Here is a 6,000-nt window from a genome sequence, read left to right as displayed (position 1 = left end):
TGCAGCTGCTCCGGTTAAAAAAGACAAGTATTAAATCACACAACTAGTGGAAGGTAAGCGTTCACTGTTTATATTAAAATTGCAGTATGGTTTTGAAAATAATATCGATTTATATACTTGTGTTCACGTAACACTGCAGCTACAGGTCTGATTGGCAGGATATGTGTATACAAGAAAATATCTCCCTTTGCTTTCTCCATTTTTCTAGCAACATGTAGACTAGCGTCCCCTCGGCTTAAAGCACCTGAACCTCATGTGCACTTGCTGCTTTTTCCTCTGCTGTTACTGCCAGTGAGATGACAGGACACAGTAATTAAGCACACTAGATGAGAAGTGTAGGAGGTGTTGGAATTTAAACACTTACATGTTGTGTGACGCTTGTTTGTGCACCTGGTCTCACGGCTTCAATGTTTTGCACTCTGCCGTTGAATTCTTCTCTCCTGAGTTCACAGAATTTAGAAAGCTTGACTTTCCGGATCCCATACTGCCTGAAATAAGAATATCTGTTGTGGGAGTCTTAGGGTGTGGTTGGTGGTTTTTTATTTCTTGTTGAAGTTTCATGTAAGCACTGTAATACAAGTAAAAATGAAAAGAAATGTCAAACTTTAAAAAGCTCAGTCTTACAAATATTTCAGAAAATACAAACATTAAAAAACGGATCACTTACTCGTCACTAAATTCAACTTCACGCCATGGATCTGTGAGAAGTGGTTTCGGTTTCGGTTCTGGTTTCGGCGGTTCTGCAAAACAGGGAGAGATACATAAATACGCACATGATTTACCTCTTGATGGCGATCCTCCCATTGCAGCAGACGTTGCGATGAGGATATGTATTGTGGAAAGTGCTCCGAGGTTACAGAAGTAATGATGAAATTAAAGAAAAACAAGAGATATGAAGCAGGCCCAGTCTTGGGGATGGAACCGCTTAACAGTCTCGCGTTTTGATTGGTACATGTGTGTCACATGAATATGTCGTCACACCAGCGGGAAAGTTTGCAGGCATTTCTAACATGGCGATCAGAGAGAGAGAGATCGAGATATGCTTTCCACAATCTTTCAATGAAAATATAATGTGGTATTACGCTGTACTAATATAATAAACTGTGGGTTATTACTTAATATGAATTATCATGTTATGTACCAATGTAAGAATTGGCTTTCTGTGATGGTGTTCTTTTTTTCTTTCAAATAGCATATATCTATAATTGTGTGTGCTATATATTTTAATATCAAATATATATCTTCCACACTATTACAGTTTTGTTACAGGATACATTAGAAAAGACTGCCCCAGTTTTCATTTACGTCCTAATTTCTGGGCCGCTCTGGTTTTTAGATAACGTCCCAAATTCTGCATTTTCGAATTCAGGCCAGTTTTTGAGATATTCTGCTTAGCGACAGCCGAGTTTCTAAGTCATGCATGCACAGTTTACCATAAACTGGATCGTGAATTCATTTAAGAGTAACCCTTAGTTAATGAATCAAAGTTAATGTATTTTTTACTCTCCCAGAAAACATTATTTTTTTTATGAAGAAACGGAAATAAAATGTAAATGTTAAACGTATTTCTTTATTACAAAGAATTAAAACTACATTGCACTGAAATAGATACATGAAAATTAATTAAAGCAGTCGTTTTCCTTATTAAAGGCTAATATTAAAGCACATTTTTGAGAAGGAACATGGTATTCCAAAAAAAAAAAAAGGACATCTCATTTGCTTATGTAATGTCCATCAATATATACATAGTCATGTGTAGGGGTTTATCAGACTTTCTGGGTTTAAGAGACTAGTGCCCTTCAACAACTTCAAATAAATCCTATTGTATTAGTCAACATTTTCCTTATCTATTCATGATAGTTTATAGTGTAGGTCAGGGGGTTTCAACCTTTTTTTGAAACTGTACCCCTTCTATCTGGAGGTTTCAGCTCAAGTACCCCTTTACAATTTTCGCTCAACTGAACGGAAACGCAAGATATTTTCGCATGCGAAGTACTGTAGTAGCCTAAGTACGATTTGAACAAACCGGACATTTTCTCTGTGATAGAACTGAGACTAATCCAATAACGAGTGCTTTATCCAAGTGTCGGGTCTTAAATTCAAAGATTACTATCCTATACCTCTATTCAGATTCCCCACAATGTGCAATCAGCCTTTCCAACAGCTCATCCTGTTCTATATTACCAGTTTCTTTTGCAGACATTATTTTAAATTATCACGTAATTTTAAAGCACGTAATTTGTGCTGCTTCAGTATGGGCTATTAAAAAAATACACAGACAAATATTACTTTATCCCTAACTTATTATTTATTTATTTATTTATTTATTTCTTAGCAGACGCCCTTATCCTGGGCGATTTACAGTCGTAAACAAAAATACATTTCAAGAATCACAGTACAAGTATTAATACAATTAAGAGCAAGATACAATACAATGACTTCGGTTCTAGCAAGTACAAGTATATGACAAAATACGATTCAACGGAGCAAATGGATGCATGCAGACTGACTACATATTATTATTATTTTCTCTGTTTTCTAAAACCACGTGCAGGAATGAAGGTCAAAGTTTGCACATGTGCAGTACGCTATCAGAATAAGTTTTCCGAAAAGTGTGTTTACATGATATACATTTGGTTCGTTTTCGGAATTGAATTGGAAATTTCTTGGTGCTGTTTTCCAAAAACTGACCTAAGGAATATTCCGATACATTTTCCGAAAACTGTGTTTACATGACTTTTGATATCGGAATTAGTTTTAGGAAAACTTACTTTTCCGAAAAATATTGGAATTCTTATGCTCATGTAAACGTTGGCGGCACGGGGTACTCTTCCTCTGGCGGGTATTTTCAATACTATTGAAAATGTATTTTTTCTTAAACATGTACCAGTAAGTACATTTTCTTAAAAGGAAAAAATAAACTTGGTCAAATCACATCAAAGTGTAAACAACAACACACATTCTCCCCATTCACTACATGTAACATATATAAAAGACAGACGAGACAAACTGAACAGACAAGTCCTGCAACAAAGCAATTGTCCGGGTCGTTACAATATATTTTTTAATTTGAAAGTAAAACTATACGAAAGCATGATGACCTTTATGTACAAAAATCTTCACTAATATACAATTGAACAAGAACTGATGAATATTTATTTTCGTTTCATACAGTATTAAATGTAATTGTTTATATGATAGTTAAAAGTAAATAAATAAACAAATATCAAAATAAATACATAAATGTCTATGTATTCATTTATTTCAATATTTATATTAATGCACTTATTTACATTTACCAAATATGTAGGCTGTCCTTCAGCACAGCTAATTCTCAGAAATGATGTTCCTTTTTTGTCCAGCGGGGACCACAAATAGCGTTACTCTCATCATTCACACTCCCAGGAAACCAAAAATTTTCAGAGCTCCAGCTCAAAATCTCAGAATGAGGAGGATGAAGGAGGATAATGGCTCGAAAAATCTGACTGACTTAATCTTTCAAAATACTGCTTGTCTCAACTAATCGTGTAGCAGTGACAGCTAACACAACAGGCTTGCAAACTGAAGGCTGTAGGTTCAAATCCCACGTATAACAGACCTTTTTTTTTTTTCTTGTCACAAGAAGCTCAAGCGTGTTTTGGTGTGTCAGCCGAGCGTTGCGTGTAAGTTAGAAATTGCGAGTGATACTTTTTGAGAATTGATGCTCATCGTCATTGGGATGCAAATGTGGTGTAGTCAGGTAAGGTTTGCAAGTGGCATCATAGTGTCTTCATCACCTTCTAGGGCTTTTAGCAAAGACATTATTTTCCAGTACACTGTGACCACAGTATAAATGTTGTTAACAAGTTTTCTTACATGAGGAAAATGGCAGCCGAGTGTATGGAGGTAGTGAAATGATGACTTACAAGCCCTCCCAGTCATGTAGCAGGTAATGTGATGGCCAGCTTTGTTGGATGTGTGAAAAACCTCATTGTCACAGTCATCAAATTTGTCCATAAATGCACGTGCATGTTTTGGGTCTGCTGAAACGATGCAGTCAAGGCTCTTGAGTACACAAGGAAAAGATCAGTGTTGGAGTCAATTCGACAGTTGTTTTCATGCATTGCATTATGTGTAAGTATTGTTTTTGCTTTGGTTGCTCTCGTTCATCACTCTTGTCTTCGTCTGGCAGTACCTCGGCTGAGCGTTGTTTTTGAGGTTTTTCGGTGGCACGTCAGGAAAAATCTGGTCTTGTCCTTTTTCATTCATAGGAATTAATGACAAACGAGTAGTGTCATACAGGGCTTCCCAAAAGTAGGCCTCTGTGTTTGATGTGTGTTGATTTGTGCTGATTTGTGCCACACCTTCTGTCTGCCTTTTGGGAGATATTGTCCTTACGGCTATTTTACTAAGAAGGGCATCTGTTTTGTTTTGTAATGCAACAAACTCTCGGACTAGACTACTATGCATTTTTACTAAAACCTGGAGAGAAAGTTCAAGATATGTTGCTGTCATGAGTTTGGCAGAAGGACTCCTGTCTTTGTTCTTCACAAGTTGTTTGATATAATGTTGTTTTTGGAGTTTGAGACTATATTTTTATTCTGTAGGTTATTTTTTTGACCCTGTAGGAAATGTTGTGGCTTCGTCTTCTATTATCTCTGTAAAACAAAATGTTCTTCACATAATGTGCCCAGGATGAGGTTTTCTTTCTCTGTGGGTTCTGATGGTACTGTTTTTTCTTTTTAGTTGTTTTGTAAGCCAGGGTTTGTAGCTTATATTTTTTTGGCCTTGTTTATTTTTGGCTCTGGGTCATCACTGTAACATGTTTCCACTGCTGTTCTAGCTTTAGCTGTGGGATGTGTAGCAGGGCTGATGCCCTGCACAGAGAAAATGTGTGCATTTTGTGGGTGTTTAAACTCTGTTTTGGTGTTGTGTACATTTAATTAATTAAATTAATTAATTGATTGTTTGAAAGCCAGAAGCTCCGTGGGGACAACCTACCTGTTGTGTTTGTTTGCGGGGAAAGGCAGCGTGTGATTGGCTGTGCCGATCCCTAACCAGCAGGTGGGTGTGTCCTGGTAGAGTTGCGGTCAGTTTAAAAACAAGCCGCTGAGGTTCTTCTGAGCTGCTGAAAAGCGACAGGACTTGTGACAGTCTACTGGGCTGCTCCAGGAGGACTGGAATCCCGCTGGTGAAATACAGGAACTGAAGACCGCTGACGGCTGGGTGCAGGGTCAGGGTTGCAGTGTTTACAGAAGAAGAGCAGGGAATAGCTCCAGGATTTAATGCCTGTCTGTATAGTGAGATCACAGCGGGACCTCCTGTTTTAGGGAGCAGCGCTAGCCACCTTCACAGCACCTTTTATTTGTAGTTTTTGTATTGTTTTATTTTTGCCTTTTCTACAGCGTTCTGTATGTCCTCTGTGTGCTACCATTGTTGGCAGCGTCACATGACTGTTCTGTTTATGTATGTATGTATGTTTGAATCAACACCAGCTCTCCGTGTCTCTCTCCCATTCATCCCATTCAGCGGCACCCACGCATGTGACAGGTTTCCCCTGTAACAGTTGATAACATTTCCGCTGCTCTTCTCTCTTTGGCTGAGGGTTGTCACGGTAACGTTCCCGCTGCTCTTGTCGCTTTATCTCCTGGTGACATTGATCCTGTTTTTGCTGCTTTTGTCTTTGAGAGTGTGGATTCCTGATGGCTGTGTTCTAGCTGTTGTCTTTGAGAGTGTGGATCCTGATGGCAGTGTTCTAGCTGTTGTTGCTTTGACTCTGGGTTCTTACGATGATGTTCCTGCTGCTGTTTTCGCTTTGCCTCTGGGTTGTACTGAAAGCAGTCTTCTTGCTGTTGTCTTTGAAACATTGATGGGTGTGTGTGGCAAAGTGGTGAGTGAATACAGGTGAGTGCAGAGCGAATATAAGACAGACAATGATTTCCAGGTGCAAGGGTGTTTATTGATTTAATTAACAATGTCCACAGCCTTATGGCGAACACCTGTAAATAATAATATTGGAGT

General features: G+C 38.2%; 1 long non-coding RNA gene across 1 annotated transcript; it reads right to left on the bottom strand.

Moving 5' to 3' along the window:
- Window positions 1-163: 163 nt before the first annotated feature.
- LOC131704999 (uncharacterized) lies at window positions 164-874 on the bottom strand. Its single transcript, XR_009310112.1, has 3 exons — window positions 783-874; window positions 668-740; window positions 164-568 (listed from the first exon to the last, which is right to left on the bottom strand). It is a non-coding gene; the product is annotated as an uncharacterized LOC131704999 (long non-coding RNA).
- Between the last annotated feature and the right edge of the window lie 5,126 nt (window positions 875-6,000).

Source organism: Acipenser ruthenus, chromosome 34 (assembly GCF_902713425.1).
Source record: "Acipenser ruthenus chromosome 34, fAciRut3.2 maternal haplotype, whole genome shotgun sequence".
Lineage (NCBI taxonomy): Eukaryota > Metazoa > Chordata > Actinopteri > Acipenseriformes > Acipenseridae > Acipenser > Acipenser ruthenus.
The sequence above is the reverse complement of the archived record's forward strand: the minus strand, read 5'-3'. Positions and strand labels throughout refer to the sequence as shown.